The sequence below is a fragment of the Convolutriloba macropyga genome, chromosome 8, assembly GCF_964194025.1.
Source record: "Convolutriloba macropyga chromosome 8, txConMacr16.3, whole genome shotgun sequence".
NCBI lineage: Eukaryota > Metazoa > Xenacoelomorpha > Acoela > Convolutidae > Convolutriloba > Convolutriloba macropyga.
In genome coordinates, this window is record NC_134475.1 from 40,716,841 (window position 1) to 40,734,543 (window position 17,703).

General features: G+C 34.1%; 1 protein-coding gene across 1 annotated transcript in view; it reads left to right on the forward strand.

Annotated features, from left to right (window-relative positions):
* LOC142344730 (adenylate cyclase type 9-like) overlaps positions 1-17,703 on the forward strand; it is an 80,228-nt gene continuing 62,525 nt past the window's right edge. Inside the window, exon 1 of the mRNA XM_075396609.1 lies at positions 1-410. The gene's annotated coding sequence lies outside the window, so the exon portion shown is untranslated. The remainder of the gene's footprint in view (positions 411-17,703) is intronic.

Sequence of the window (17,703 nt, forward strand, 5' to 3'; positions counted from 1 at the left end):
TTTCAGATGCTAATGGATTTTACTTTGAGCATATCAAAAGAGTCTGTAATATGGACCATTGCATGTAAGTTGGAACGGATGTTGAGCAGTAGCACCCCCTGATCGATAATGATAGCCTGAAGAAAGAGAGAGAAATATCAGCCATTTGTCCTTTCTTTGCTCTGTCTGCCTTATGGAATAAAACACAGTCGGACTCCATTCACCACAACACGTGCCTCCCAGTCCTCATCCTGCTGCATTTTATTAACCAGTTTATTACTACCAGTTATAACTGATGCCTTACTGAACCAAGTTGCCTCAATTCCTAAATAGCCAATTCTTTTCTATCCTGTCTCTTTGATTCTGTTCCTTTCCTTAGCCACGGGAGCTTTACCATTACTTCTTGTAACGAAGACGGATAGGATAGTATAGTGAGTAGGAGCTGATGGAGTTGGGGAAATAAGAAGGAAATTAGAAATGTTGGGGCGACGAAAAGGGGTGGGTAAGGTAGTTTATTGTAATCTATTTTAATCTGCGGAGGGGGAATAATACTTTTTCTTTTCTCTTCTTTTCATAACTGATACCATTCGAAACTCCACCTTTGTAGTAAATTAATCGAAAGGCTTCTCAATATTGAATAACGCTAGTTGGCTGTTTCGAAAACAAATATTCGAGACTGAAGAAAAGTTCTAATGCATAGGTCACCTTTGTTGTTTTTGGCGCTACGTGTTGTTGGTGCGTGCTAGTTGGAATTCACGTCAGTAAATGTAAAATTGGCTGATAAAACGAAACCCAGCTATGGAATATGCGTTAAATAGCGTATACATGTTCTTTTTTAAATATTCTCAAATTATTCGGTCATAAGATTCCATTGTGATCCAAACTGCATCCAATTAAAAATCGCCAAACTACACAGGGTGAGCTCCTGCTGGAAGCTTGATTCTTCTTTTGCCCACTATTGATTAATTAATTACTTAATAGCGAAGTAAATTCTTGCCTTCTTTTTAATTGCCTTCAGTATTTTTTAATTGCCTTCAATCAAAAATCAAATTGCCATCAATATTTTTGGCATCGACAAGTAAACAATTGACCTAATTGTTGTAATAAACTTATTAAATAGCTTAAGATGGCGAATGAGAAAATGATGAGGATCAGTGGAGAAAAGTGAACTGAACGCCACCATGAATAAAAACAGCTTGCTTGAAGTTGTAGAACTGGTCAAATCGCAATAAGAGACACACATACTACTTCGCAGAAGATGAATGAGCAAAAGCTTGTGCAACACGAAAATGTCATCTATGAATTAACAGAAAGAGGTCTTGAAATTAAAAAATACTCAAGAAAAAATGCCCTATTTTAACAAACATGGCCGTGGGAATGGATTGAGCAGAGCTAGCAAATGCTATTGCTTATCAAAAATAGGTTGCAAATCGATATCCACCCGTGCAAATTGTAGCGTGCCATCCACTTTCTCGCTGAAAAGTTTGCGCCCCTAATTTTGAATTTATCTATCGCCAATGTGTTATCTAGTCTGGAGTCGATAATCATGGCTAAAGGGAGTGACCAGCTGTCAAAGAAGGCCTATGTTGATCGAAGGAAGTCTAGCGCCATCCGATGAGCTAAATAAAGCCCAAGCTCGATTGGACGGAATTTCGCACTTTGCCAGCCAGCAACGGTTTTACGCGTTCAACAACAACATGCTTGAGTCGAGTGCGGTGGAAGTTAAGCTTCTGGACGAACTCAACGAATTCAGAAATAATAACTGCAATGGAAAGGAATCTCAAACTAGGCTAAAAACTCTGCTCAATTAGTACCCGGAAATATCCATACACCAATACGCTACCGCGGAGACATAGCACCGGTGCAGCAGAATTTCCTTGGTTCAATAACAAATTCTCTATAACCAGTTATATTCAACCTAATCCCCCTGATAAAAGAGCAAGGATGGCTTATACTCCTAGAAGATGCCTCATACTTCATGATCTATACCAGAACAAATTATGCCTGACTGCTGTCTTTTTAGTCGAACCATCGTTGATTCCTTCTAAATTCGCTTCCTTGTAAATATTTCTAAATTAGCTTCTGATGATGAATTCGAGGTGCTACTTGTAAATGTTCTCTCTTTGAAGAAACATTTATTGATCTTGATGCACTGATGCAAATTGCAACGTGCCATCCACTTTCTCGCTGAAAAATATGCGCCCATTGTTTTTGAATTTATCTATAGCCACTGCGTTATCTAGTCTGGAGTCGATAATAATGGCTGAAGGGAGTGACCAGCAGTCAAAGAAGGCCTATGTTGGTCGAACAATGTCTAGATCCAACCGATCAGCTAATCAAAGCCCAAGCTCGCTTGGACGGAATTTCGAACTTTACAAACCAGCAACGGATTTACACGTTCAACACCAACATGCTTGAGTCGAGTGCGGTGGAAGTTAAGCTTCTGGACGAACTCAACGAATTCAGAAATAATAACTGCAATGGAAAGGAATCTCAAACTAGGCTAAAAACTCTGCTCAATTAGTACCCGGAAATATCCATACACCAATACGCTACCGCGGAGACATAGCACCGGTGCAGCAGAATTTCCTTGGTTCAATAACAAATTCTCTATAACCAGTTATATTCAACCTAATCCCCCTGATAAAAGAGCAAGGATGGCTTATACTCCTAGAAGATGCCTCATACTTCAAGATCTAAAACCAGAACAAATTGCGCCTGATTGCTGTCTTTTTTAGTCGAACCATCGTTAATTCCTTCTAAATTCGCTTCCTTGTAAATATTTCTAAATTAGCTTCTGATGATGAATTCAAGGTGCTACTTGTAAATGTTCTCTCTTTGAAGAAACATTTATTGATCTTGATGCACTGATGCAAATTGCAACGTGCCATCCACTTTCTCGCTGAAAAATATGCGCCCATTGTTTTTGAATTTATCTATAGCCACTGCGTTATCTAGTCTGGAGTCGATAATAATGGCTGAAGGGAGTGACCAGCAGTCAAAGAAGGCCTATGTTGGTCGAACAATGTCTAGATCCAACCGATCAGCTAATCAAAGCCCAAGCTCGCTTGGACGGAATTTCGAACTTTACAAACCAGCAACGGATTTACACGTTCAACACCAACATGCTTGAGTCGAGTGCGGTGGAAGTTAAGCTTCTGGACGAACTCAACGAATTCAGAAATAATAACTGCAATGGAAAGGAATCTCAAACTAGGCTAAAAACTCTGCTCAATTAGTACCCGGAAATATCCATACACCAATACGCTACCGCGGAGACATAGCACCGGTGCAGCAGAATTTCCTTGGTTCAATAACAAATTCTCTATAACCAGTTATATTCAACCTAATCCCCCTGATAAAAGAGCAAGGATGGCTTATACTCCTAGAAGATGCCTCATACTTCATGATCTATACCAGAACAAATTATGCCTGACTGCTGTCTTTTTAGTCGAACCATCGTTGATTCCTTCTAAATTCGCTTCCTTGTAAATATTTCTAAATTAGCTTCTGATGATGATTTCAAGGTTCCACATGTAAATGTTCGCTCTTTGAAGAAACACTTATTGATCTTGATGCACTGATGCAAATTGCAACGTGCCATCCACTTTCTCGCTGAAAAATATGCGCCCATTGTTTTTGAATTTATCTATAGCCACTGCGTTATCTAGTCTGGAGTCGATAATAATGGCTGAAGGGAGTGACCAGCAGTCAAAGAAGGCCTATGTTGGTCGAACAATGTCTAGATCCAACCGATCAGCTAATCAAAGCCCAAGCTCGCTTGGACGGAATTTCGAACTTTACAAACCAGCAACGGATTTACACGTTCAACACCAACATGCTTGAGTCGAGTGCGGTGGAAGTTAAGCTTCTGGACGAACTCAACGAATTCAGAAATAATAACTGCAATGGAAAGGAATCTCAAACTAGGCTAAAAACTCTGCTCAATTAGTACCCGGAAATATCCATACACCAATACGCTACCGCGGAGACATAGCACCGGTGCAGCAGAATTTCCTTGGTTCAATAACAAATTCTCTATAACCAGTTATATTCAACCTAATCCCCCTGATAAAAGAGCAAGGATGGCTTATACTCCTAGAAGATGCCTCATACTTCATGATCTATACCAGAACAAATTATGCCTGACTGCTGTCTTTTTAGTCGAACCATCGTTGATTCCTTCTAAATTCGCTTCCTTGTAAATATTTCTAAATTAGCTTCTGATGATGATTTCAAGGTTCCACATGTAAATGTTCGCTCTTTGAAGAAACACTTATTGATTTTGATGCACTGATACTTACCATCAAACCACAACCACATATGGCTGCTTGCTGATGATGACCTTGAAAGTTTTCAAGTGCAAGGCTAAAAATTTGGCACTAACAAACATAGGAATACTAAAATAGGCGTAGGTGTGATTCATTCAAAGGAGAAAAATTAATATCAACTTAAGATTAGTTCATTTGAAGGATCCTCTATTTCGCGCATTGTGAATGAGGAAAAGTTTATCGGCGTTATTTACAATGCCCTGGCATCAATAAAATCATTATATTTGAAAGGTTTGACAAACTACTTGAACAATGGGCAAAACAACGGGAAAAACTTTTCACTATAATATGTGGCGGCATCAATTTTGACTTTCTACGAATAAAAAATATATATGTATGAGACTTATACATTCAAATGGTTTTCCTCAAACAAATAAAGAGCCAACACGAGTTGCAGAAGAAAGTAAAACGTGCATTGATCATTTTAGTGTAATTATTTTAGAACTGTATAAATCTGAAATCTTGGAGCACCTATTGTTTCACAAAAAAAAAATACGGCATCAAAACCAGCGGAGTATCGGGATTTTAAGTTTCTGATAAAACCTAAAATTATAGACGGTTATCATTCTGAGTTAGTGGGTGCTTTAATTTTGATAAAGTCTAAGGATCTCAATTGTAGTGTTGTTTTCAATACGTTTAAATTTTTTTTTCAATTAACTTATACGTGTGCACCGATTAAAGAAAGAAAGAAAGAAAGAATTTATTTATCAGAATCTCAGTAAATACGTAAAATTAACACAGCACAAGTTAATGAGACTCGGAAATCATAGGTAACGGGATCATTCGATCCGCCTTGTCCTACCCGTGGCTATTCACGAAATATTAAAAACGAAAACACAAAAAAAACTCAAAAATTAAAAATATTTTAATTTCCAAAAATCTGCAAATTAAATGTTGTCTATCTTTCCAGGTAAGCTTTTTGATACCATAGACTCAAGAGGCATTGACTACTTATCCATTCTAAAGTATGAAGAGCGAGGGAGAAAAAAAATTTTTTTTTTAAATTATTAAGATTAAAATTTTTTTAAGTCTTTTTAGAAATTTTTAATTTTTACAAAAATAACAAAAATGCATTATCTCGCATTCTAGAAGAGCTAGAGGGGTCAAACTTTTCACCCAGAATCAGGGTCTAAAATTGGATGTCCTGTAGCATGCAGCCAAGCGGGTTGAGGTATTGGGTTCCTAAAAATTAAAAATATGTTTCACCAAATCCTGGTTTTGTAAAAGGTACGTTTTTTTGATTTCATGATAAATTTTTTTAATTTCTTTTGCATTACACTTACTAATATTTTCTGGCAATACATTGTTGGTTTGCAGGAGATTGAAGAGTTTCGAGGCACTGTATTTTATAGAAAACCTCTCTATTTTGGTCCTAGAAATGGGTTCAGATAAAACCTGATTTGATGAAGACCTAGTGCATCTTTTGATTTCTTTCATATTGAATAAATTGCTGGGAAGTATTTGTTGAAGCAATCCAGCAACTGATCGTAATACGAATTTAAGCAATTCATATACATGTAACTCATATACTGTTAAAATTTCATTTGAAAAGAAGATATCATTGCAATGATCCCGTCTGTTACGAAAATAGACAAATTTTAGAATCTTTTTCTGCAGCGAAAAAATAGGATTTAGCCTACTGTAGCTACAACAACCATATACAAGTATACCATATTGTATAATGGGTGCAACATTGCTACGATAATAGTTTATTAATTGAAACCGGGGCACGTAGTGCTCAATTTCGAAATGATTCCACACTGCTTACCGAGTCTCTTTGTAACATAATCAACATGTGAATGGAACGAAAGTTTATTATCAATATAAATACCTAAATATTTACACACAGGCTTACAATTTATCACAGTTTGATTTAAGCTGAAAGCAGAGTTGGAAGCACTAGGTTTTAAATTCATTTGTACAGTTTTTGTTAAGTTAATTGCAAGCTTATTGGCATTTAGCCAAACATTGAGGTTACAGAGGTCCTCTTTTATACCTTTCACGTCATTGTTTATTGCAGTTAGGTTGGTGTCATCAGCAAATAGTAAAACTTGTAGGGATTTACAGGAAAATGGCAAGTCATTTATGTATATCAGAAACAATAGTGGTCCAAGAATAGATCCTTGTGGAACACAGCAATTTATACTTTGCCAAGAAGAGGATATATTATTAACTTCTACCCTTTGGATCCGATTCGAAAGGTAAGACTGTAACCATTTCAAGCATTGCCCTCTAAATCCATAGCTTTCTAGTTTATAAAGCAGGATGGAATGGTCTAGAGTATCAAAAGCTTTTCGTAGATCAAGGAAAAAGCTGATCATTTTTTTATTCTTCACTCTCATATTTTCAACAAGTTCCACTAATGCATCAATGGTACAATGCTTCGATCGAAAACCATATTGCTTGGGGTACAATAAAGAAAACTGCTCAAGATAGTCATACATTCTTACATACATTGCCCTCTCAAAAATTTTACTCCAAACTATAAGTAGTGATATTGGCCTGTAATTATTTTCACAAGTTTTAGGTCCATCCTTATGAAGTGGAAGAACTTTCGCTTTAAGCAGCTCTTCGGGGAATTCGCCGTTTTGAAATGAGAGATTTACCAAATAAGTCAGATAGGGAATCACCGCATCAGATGAGGCTTTTATAATTAAGTTGCTGATATAGTCATCCCCTGAAGAAGATTTATTGTCCAAATTATCAATAATTGATTTGATTTCACTTTCACTTACATCTTACAGAAACATTGACTTTTCAACTTTCGGTACCTTTGGCAGATTGGTGGGTTTAATTGTTTTGTTGACTTCTTGGGCAATTGTGGTGAAGTATTTATTGAAACTTTCGGCAATCTCAGGAGCCGAGTTTTCTATACAAGAGTCGAGGGCAGGCACAATCGAAGAACTGAGATGCTTGCCACTTATATCCTTTAAAAGCTTATACGTCTGTCTTGAGTCTCCAATACATGAATCAAACTTCCTCCAGTAAAATTGCTGTTTTGTCTTAACTAAATTGCTTTTAAATTGATTACATAGATCCTTAAATTTCTTTAAAATCAAGGGGTCTTTATTTTGTTTCCAATTTTTGTGTGCCTTGTTTTTCCGAGATCTTAGATTTTTTAACTTGGTGTTAAACCATTTTGGTTGCGATGTTGTGGCTTTTGAACAGGTTATTATGGGGGCTACTTCATCAAGAACATTGGCAAATATTTTGGCGAACAGATTAAAATCATCATTGACATTAGCAGTTTCATCAAAGCATTCTCCTTAGCGTTGCAGTAAACTGGATTTAAAGTCTGATACTGTTTTAGGGTTTTTCAGAAAAGAAGTATCTCTAAAAGAAACAGGCCGTGTTGGTTTGGTTTCAGTTTTTATTCTCCATCTCAGAGAAACAGGAAAATGATCAGATAAATGTTCATATTCCAGTACTTCAGTCGTATCTACATCAATATTTTGGTACACGAAATGGTCTATACATGTAGAGGCAGAATGTGTCACTCGTTTAGGCTCTTTTGGACTCAAATAGTACGCGTTTGATTCGATAGCGTTCTGATAATTTTTTGTAATTAAGTTATCTTCCAAGACATTTATATTGAAATCGCCACAGATGATCACTGGAGTATGGCTGGTAGAATTTCGCTCCAGGAAACAATCAAATTGCTCTAGGAAATCTTTTTTATTGGTTCTTGGTTTATTATAAATAACCCCCACTTTAAAGTTATAACCATCTTTTGATATTTCCGAAAAAATAGCCTCCTCAAAGTTGAGGTCAAAAATTTTTATCAAGCTACAGTTGCTTTTAACTTGAATCATAACACCACCACCACGACCGGAATCTCGGTTTTTTACAAAGAATTGGTTGTAGCCATTGATCAAATATCCATTAAAATTATCGTTTTCACTTAGCCATGTTTCTGTTAAACATAAAACTTCTGGTGGAGACTCAAGACCAAGTACTAGTGCTTCCAACTTATCAAAGTGTGGCTTGATAGATCTTACATTTAAATGAAGAATTGAAATAGTATTTAAAGAACTTTTTGTAGCACCATTTTCTTTTTCAAAATTATGATCCACTTTCTTTACTTGTTTCAGTAAAAACTCTAGACTCAGACGAATTAAAGCACTTTTGGACAGTATAAAAATCATAACCTAACTTTTGACCACCATCATATAAGGAATGAATCTTATACACTTTTTTGTCAGCAGCATCGTTTTTAATATAATGAATAGTTCCTTCTCTAGACCACACTTTCTCAATTCTCCTGTCCTCTTTCATGAGATTGAAGAACTTTAAACTAGGTGCAGTCATATCTTCGAAAATTCTTACATGTTTCAGCTGATCAAAGTTTGCTGCGTTTTTCTTACTCTTCAATAAATTGATTTTTGCTACCCGTCTGGTGAAACGAACAATCACATGACGAGGTCGTTGCCCATTGAAATTTGGGAGCCGGTGAGCTATTGAGATATCATCCGATGTTATGCTCGACTCTAGAGCTGAAGCAAAATGGACAGCTTTTTCAATCGTCCTATCGTAGTCCTCATCATTCTTCTTTGCTGGGTCATCTGACACTTCTTCGGGTAATCCAATTATGCGAACATTTTCGCGACGGTTGTAAGATTCAAGAAGCTCGCTCTCACATTTGGCTTTTAGATTGCACCTTTCTTCAGCATAGTAAATCGATTCATTGACTTCCTTCTTTATCTCATCTTTTGCTTTCTTCAGCCTTTCATCTATCGCTGATTGGATGCTTTGTATTAACTGCTCTTCTATTATTTTCACAATACCCGGGATCGCTGATTCAACGGCTTCTTGAATTGTATTTTTTAGTTCATCATTGTTATCATTATCGTCAGTTGGACTGAAGGCACTTCGCAATCGCTTGTTGTCAGCTTTCGCAACTGGTGTTTGGTCATGGTATCTAAGTCCTGGCATCTGTTCTTTTTCATTTGACTCTGACATCTTCGTTCTCTGAAACTATTTAATAAGTTTATCACAACAATTAGGCTAAAAATACGATTAGATTAAAAATACAAGTCCTTGGACAAGCTCGCAGCCGAATTGGTTTGCTATTTCCCTAAAAATATTAGAAGTAAACGCAATAATGCTCATCTGAAATGGAAAAACAGGAATCACGAGGAGAACCTTGTACGGTTCAAACTCCTGATAAAGAACCTGCCAAAAGTAGTTTAGGCTATACAAGAAAAACTGTTTAGGCTATACAATAAAAGCGGGTCAGCTTCTGAAAAGCTCTACTGCAAAGAAATGTCACCAACTACTGTTCCGCATTTAGAATAGTGCCGAGCAGATTGGAACAATTTGCAATACGGTGTACCACAGGACTCCCTTCTGGGTTCTTTTTTGTCTTCATATAATGGTCTTTCGCACTTACGTGAAGTATCTATCTTTTCGTTATGCAAATGAAACAAATCTAACTTTTTTCAATTAAGATAGAAAAGCAGTTAATAGTGATTTATCAAAAAGAATAGCTGGATTTAAATAAACTGGCGCACAATGTCAAAAAACTTCCAACTCAATTTAGGACAAGCAAAGATATTTGGTGATCGAAATTTTACCGTGGACGCTAAAGCCATTGAATACCTTGAAAACAAGTGCGTTATTGTGTCTAAACTGGGGACTTATACTCCAATTAATCAACTAGTTTTTTTTACTATAATAGCCACACCAAATCTATAATTCAATAAGGGATATTAGTATATGGCTGAACTAATTGCTTGTTTTTCTGCCCGTTCATATGATTCCAAAGAATATTGTAAAACTCGTTCACTTCTGCAAACGCAGGGACGAATTTGACATTAAAATGGCTGAAAAAGGCGTTTTAACGGTATTTGAATTCTTAATCTGTGGAATTTTGAGATTCGTGTGGACAAACATCACTGTGAGAGCTAGTGAGAATTGGTAACCAACTATGCCCACGCCTTACGGACCAAATGTTTTTCAGGCAATAGGAAGTTAGTAAATCTCATCTTTGAAAAGAATTGAACTCACCGAAAAAAAAGTTCTTACAATTCCTCGACAAGATCAAGACAGTCTTGTTAATAAAGTTTATTTTGAAGAAATTTAATAATAATTGAATGCTACGTTCTTTGTTATATGCTAATAATAACTTTCTTATATATTTATAAATGGGAGAAATTCATTATTTGTTTGAAAGTTTATGTTCAAATAAATAATGTATTTTTGTCAAACGAGAAACTGATTCTGAAGATTCAAAGTGGTTTGTTCCCATATGAAGCAATTTTTGTCGTCTCTTGAATCAATTTTCTTAATGACTTTTTGCCTAATCGGTTTCAATTGACTTCTCAATTGACTTCAATTGACTTTTCAATTGACTTCTTGCGCAATCTTACGCACTCATTCAAGCAGCTAAAGTAAGTTTTTTAAGCGGCTGTCTCAACTCGATGACAGTTTACTACTACAATTGTACAGAAATGGGTTTTACAGAAAAGAAAACAGGATTTTTGTTCCAAAAGTTCAAGAAAAGGAAATACATTTGTGAGGTTGCCTTTTTTCCGGTCAATTTGCACTTTTTGTTGACGCATCGTAACAGAAAAGAAAAACCATTTTATAGCCCTTAGATACTACTTCCGATTTTTATTTAAAAACTACAGTGATATAGGAAAAAAATAGGCAGGTAAAGGGATTTTTTAAATATTTAAATTTTGTTGCGACAGAATTGATATTACACTATATGAATGAATAGGTTGTAACAAAAATTTATCAAAGTTCAGATTAGTTTTTAATAATTTATAAATAATAATCCAAAGCAATTTTAGCTATTTTTGGCCCTATTTGTGTTTTATCGATTTTATGGGAACACAAATGCAGCCATTTGTTTAAAATACTTATTAGTTACCACAAAAGTACGTTGTAATTGCTATGAAACAGTGTTTTGCGGAGAAAAATGACGCAAAATTGATAATTTTTCTCGCATTTGTTGTGTGCCTTACATTTTGTTGGTGGTCTAAATCGCATAGAAAGAATTCTTTTGTTAGTTGTACGGGTCTTATATAAGGAATTATTCTGATTTTTTTTCACATTTTTAGCTCAGTTGGTTCTTTATAATAATTTCTATCATTCTGATTTATTTTTAAGTGTTTGCTAGTGGCGTTGGTAGGTACCAGTTATTTGAAAAACAAGTTTTCTTGAGAGAGAGAGAGACGACTCTTCGAATGCTTTCCCGAATTCTTGTATGTTTTTTAAATTTATTTAACTTTTCGGTTCTTGTTTTTTGGTTTGCTTAAGTAAAAACTTACACGTTTGATGTCTGACTAACCACTTTCAACGATTGACGCATTATAGTAAATTCGGTCAATGAGCATTCTCAACAGAACTGGTTTAAACAGATGGAACTCGGTATCAGGTCATAGTGCATTATTAGATAAAATACAATTTGAGCGATTGCTAGTTATCGTTAGTTATAAGCTAATTAATTTTTTGTTTAGAAACTGTATTCAATATATTTTTAGAATCTAGCTGAAATTGCACGCCAAATTAGAACAATTTTGACTTAAAACTCTCTCTTTCTTTATCTGTTTCAATCAAGATCTGCGCCAAGGTGCTGACGCTTTTTTCCGGTAATTTGTTGGCTCTATTGCAGTTTTGTATAAAAGGAAATGATTTTTTAAAACCGTTATTGACAAAAGAGTATTCAAAAGACAAAAAAAGCAGAATAATATTTTCACCTCTCCGTCTCAGGTTTTATTTCGAGTTATTATATTTTCTTAGTTTGTAGTGGAACAGGTTCTAATGTAACTTAAACAGAAAAGTTGTTTCAATATGTGGAAATTCAAAAAAACATTAAACAGAAAAAGAAACTAATTTTAGGAAAAGGAAAAACTTCTTTCCTTCCTTTTTGTTTTGGACTCTAAACTAATTTTTGCAAAAAAAAGACTTTCTATGGATTTGTTTGCCTGAAAAAACTTCTTCTATCTTTATGCTGATTTCTCCGGTGTTCTGAACAAACAATTTTGTGCGCAATTTAGTGGACTTTTTTGGACTAGTCGATTGATCATATGTAGTATTTGAGAGTAACTATTTTTTAAATATTTAAATTTTGTTGCGACAGAATTGATATTACACTATATGAATGAATAGGTTGTAACAAAAATTTATCAAAGTTCAGATTAGTTTTTAATAATTTATAAATAATAATCCAAAGCAATTTTAGCTATTTTTGGCCCTATTTCTGTTTTATCGATTTTATGGGAACACAAATGCAGCCATTTGTTTAAAATACTTATTAGTTACCACAAAAGTACGTTGTAATTGCTATGAAACAGTGTTTTTGCGGAGAAAAATGACGCAAAATTGATAATTTTTCTCGCATTTGTTGTGTGCCTTACATTTTGTTGGTGGTCTAAATCGCATAGAAAGAATTCTTTTGTTAGTGGTACTGGTCTTATATAAGGAATTATTCTGATTTTTTTTTTCACATTTTTAGCTCAGTTAGTTCTTTATAATAATTTCTATCATTCTGATTTATTTTTAAGTGTTTGCTAGTGGCGTTGGTAGGTACCAGTTAATTGAAAAACAAGTTTTCTTGAGAGAGAGAGAGGACTCTTCGAATGCTTTCCCGAATTCTTGTCTATGTTTTGTAAATTTATTTAACTTTTCGGTTCTTGTTTTTTGGTTTGCTTAAGTAAAAACTTACACGTTTGATGTCTGACTAACCACTTTCAACGATTGACGCATTATAGTAAATTCGGTCAATGAGCATTCGCAACAGAACTGGTTTAAACAGATGGAACTCGGTATCAGGTCATAGTGCTTTATTAGATAAAATACAATTTGAGCGATTGCTAGTTATCGTTAGTTATAAGTTAATTAATTTTTTGTTTAGAAACTGTATTCAATATATTTTTAGAATCTAGCTGAAATTGCACGCCAAATTAGAACAATTTTGACTTAAAACTCTCTCTTTTTCTTTATCTGTTTCAATCAAGATCTGCGCCAAGGTGCTGACGCTTTTTTCCGGTATTTTGTTGGCTCTATTGCAGTTTTGTATAAAAGGAAATGATTTTTTAAAACCGTTATTGACAAAAGAGTATTCAAAAGACAAAAAAAGCAGAATAACATTTTCACCTCTCCGTCTCAGGTTTTATTTCGAGTTATTATATTTTCTTAGTTTGTAGTGGAACAGGTTCTAATGTAACTTAAACAGAAAAGTTGTTTCAATATGTGGAAATTCAAAAAAACATTAAACAGAAAAAGAAACTAATTTTAGGAAAAGGAAAAACTTCTTTCCTTCCTTTTTGTTTTGGACTCTAAACTAATTTTTGCAAAAAAAAACTTTCTATGGATTTATTTGCCTGAAAAAACTTCTTCTATCTTTATGCTGATTTCTCCGGTGTCCTGAACAAACAATTTTGTGCGCAATTTAGTGGACTTTTATGGACTAGTCGATTGATCATATGTAGTATTTGAGAGTAACTATTTTTTAAATATTTAAATTTTGTTGCGATAGAATTGATATTACACTATATGAATGAATAGGTTGTAACAAAAATTTATCAAAGTTCAGATTAGTTTTTAATAATTTATAAATAATAATCCAAAGCAATTTTAGCTATTTTTGGCCCTATTTCTGTTTTATCGATTTTATGGGAACACAAATGCAGCCATTTGTTTAAAATACTTATTAGTTACCACAAAAGTACGTTGTAATTGCTATGAAACAGTGTTTTGCGGAGAAAAATGACGCAAAATTGATAATTTTTCTCGCATTTGTTGTGTGCCTTACATTTTGTTGGTGGTCTAAATCGCATAGAAAGAATTCTTTTGTTAGTGGTACTGGTCTTATATAAGGAATTATTCTGATTTTTTTTTTCACATTTTTAGCTCAGTTAGTTCTTTATAATAATTTCTATCATTCTGATTTATTTTTAAGTGTTTGCTAGTGGCGTTGGTAGGTACCAGTTAATTGAAAAACAAGTTTTCTTGAGAGAGAGAGAGAGGACTCTTCGAATGCTTTCCCGAATTCTTGTCTATGTTTTGTAAATTTATTTAACTTTTCGGTTCTTGTTTTTTGGTTTGCTTAAGTAAAAACTTACACGTTTGATGTCTGACTAACCACTTTCAACGATTGACGCATTATAGTAAATTCGGTCAATGAGCATTCGCAACAGAACTGGTTTAAACAGATGGAACTCGGTATCAGGTCATAGTGCTTTATTAGATAAAATACAATTTGAGCGATTGCTAGTTATCGTTAGTTATAAGTTAATTAATTTTTTGTTTAGAAACTGTATTCAATATATTTTTAGAATCTAGCTGAAATTGCACGCCAAATTAGAACAATTTTGACTTAAAACTCTCTCTTTCTTTATCTGTTTCAATCAAGATCTGCGCCAAGGTGCTGACGCTTTTTTCCGGTATTTTGTTGGCTCTATTTCAGTTTTGTATAAAAGGAAATGATTTTTTAAAACCGTTATTGACAAAAGAGTATTCAAAAGACAAAAAAAGCAGAATAACATTTTCACCTCTCCGTCTCAGGTTTTATTTCGAGTTAGTATATTTTCTTAGTTTGTAGTGGAACAGGTTCTAATGTAACTTAAACAGAAAAGTTGTTTCAATATGTGGAAATTCAAAAAAACATTAAACAGAAAAAGAAACTAATTTTAGGAAAAGGAAAAACTTCTTTCCTTCCTTTTTGTTTTGGACTCTAAACTAATTTTTGCAAAAAAAAACTTTCTATGGATTTATTTGCCTGAAAAAACTTCTTCTATCTTTATGCTGATTTCTCCGGTGTCCTGAACAAACAATTTTGTGCGCAATTTAGTGGACTTTTATGGACTAGTCGATTCATCATAGGTAGTATTTGAGAGTAACTATTTTTTGGATTTGGATTATATAGAAAGATCTAATAATTTTTTCCTCTCCGGCTTTTACACTGAACCAGCATCCTATAGTTGATTTTTAACTGATATAATTGGGTGTCATGGAGTCACACAAATATGAGATTCCTGAGACCGGGACAATAGAGAATCTTTGTTAAAAATAATGAAAATAAAATAAATAGAGAATAAAGAAAAGGAAAACGCCCCTTTTTCTGTTTTCTGTTGATTTCTGATGCTTCAAAAGAATTCTAAATTAGAGTCTCAACTGGGTTCAAATTGACCGCCAATTTCAGTTCATTGAAAATATGAGTTAGTCAGTAGTATAATTTTGCTTTCATTGGGAAATGAATATCTTAGTCTGGAGTTTTTGTTCTTAGTTTTCTTGTGAATACCTTTCACGTTGTACCTATTAAACCTGCGGCATTCAAAAACAACAGCAGACAAATAACCATTTGAGCAAAGCACTCATGACAAAGTTGCTTTTTTTTCATTTTCTTTTTCTTTAGAGACTTAAAATTTGCTGGATGCTTGAGATTTTCAGTTGTTGAACTCATGTTGAATTGAAATCCAATAACTCTTGTATTACATGTAGCAGAATCTCATTGTGAGTGTTTTCAGTGTTTTAATTCAAATAATAAAAAGTTTACTTTTTTAGTGATGCAGGAAACTTTTCTTTATTGCGGCAATATACTTCTCAGAACCGGGTTTCAATTTGACTGTCGGTTGGTTTGATTATCTATGGAAGCTTTGAAACAGCATCAGAAAATAGAATTTGAGAGGAAACGGAGAAAAAGTACGGTTTTTCAACCCTGCTCCAATCTTCTCATCTAATGGTTCGTTGACTTTTTGGTTTACTTTCTCCAATTGATCGGAAAAATGAAATAACACATCAGAATCCACCAGCTTGTGTTAACTGCTATACAGAACCTCATTTTTTTACTGGAAAATAATTAAACTTTTTTAAACGTAAACCTTGGAAAGAAGAACATCTCTTTTTGCTTCTCTTCAAATTGTAACATTAAAAATTGTGCCACAACTGAATTAAAAATAACCGAAATTCACTTGTTGCCAGTAGGGGAACTTGGCATATTATACTCCAATTTCTGATTTTTTTGTTAACTACAAATTTTCATTTGGTGCTCTTTTTGAGCTTGATATAAGACTCTGAAAATCAGTTATTCATTGCAAAAAATGATCAAACAATTGTTTTTATCTGGTAAAGTTATGTTAACATGGGGGTTCTGAAATATTCTTTTTTGTGAATTAAAAAGTCTTATTCAGGGTTGCTAGGGGAAAAAAGCTTCAGTTGGAGCTTCGAAAAATTGACAATTGATCTGATCGACTGAGGGTAAACAGATGTGTTTGACAAACTTTAAACCTATGTTGAAGAAGAGTATTCCGTGCTACGCACAATCTCGCGCGATTCGTTTGGTTTATCTCTCAAAGTAGATAAAAAGGATTAAAAGTTTAATTTGATTAAGAGTTGAAGATGTTCTTGAAATACAGGCTCTATCGGAATTTACTTCGCATTATTTTTGGTTTGGATAAGAAATATTAGGCCAGATTTTCTGCAAGATAAGTCAAAGTTTCAAATATTTCTACTGATATCTGTATTTTCGGGTACCTGTATAGCATAAAATGCGCAAGACAGTTGTTGTCACTGAAGTTGTCTAAAAAGGAGTTAAAGCCTTCCTATTGTCCAAACAAGTTGCAGATATGTACTTCAAAGTCTTGAAGTTTTATCTATCTACTTTTGTCAACTGAAAAAAAATGGACGGCACTTAATCCGACAGAAAATTACTCGCCATTTATTATAAATTACTCTCTGCAAAAACGATGGAAACGACTTCTAAACCTATGATGTTAGCGACATGTTTTAACATATATGGTGATCTTGAGTTTCTAATGCTAGTTTTTTTCTCATCATGTCTTTAACAATATGCTCACCCATTTTTTGGCAAATGTCGCGTCACGTCAGACGGTTTTTGAATAAAAAAAAATTTGTCTTGCATAATGGAGAGGATTAAAGCTATTCATATCTAAATATAATAACTATTCAGAAACTTTTGAAATGTAGTTATGACAACCAGTGCTAGAAGATTGATTATTAAGATTATGTTGAAGTGATATCATAATCTTTTTTCATTCACATTAACTTTCAACAAATTCCATTCATTATCTTTTTATGATGACTTTCTTTTTTTAAAAAAAACGTACGTTTTCAATTGTTTTTTGCTTTCTTTTTATGTTTACCAATTCCTTGAATGGAATCTCGCGTAAAGAACACTGCTAAAAGATACCCAAACGCCAACAAATGGAATATTATCTGATTGTATCATCATTGATCTATTCTCAGACTAAGTTTCAACTATTCGCATAATCAACATACACATTCACATACACACGTTTCGTCTGCACATCAAAACTGAATTTCCAGAGGACTCGAAATCTCTAAATCAATTCAAATATCTGAAGAGCAATCTGTTTCAGTAAAAAGCATTTGTGCTCCTCTTAAGTGATAGAACAAACCTTGTTGA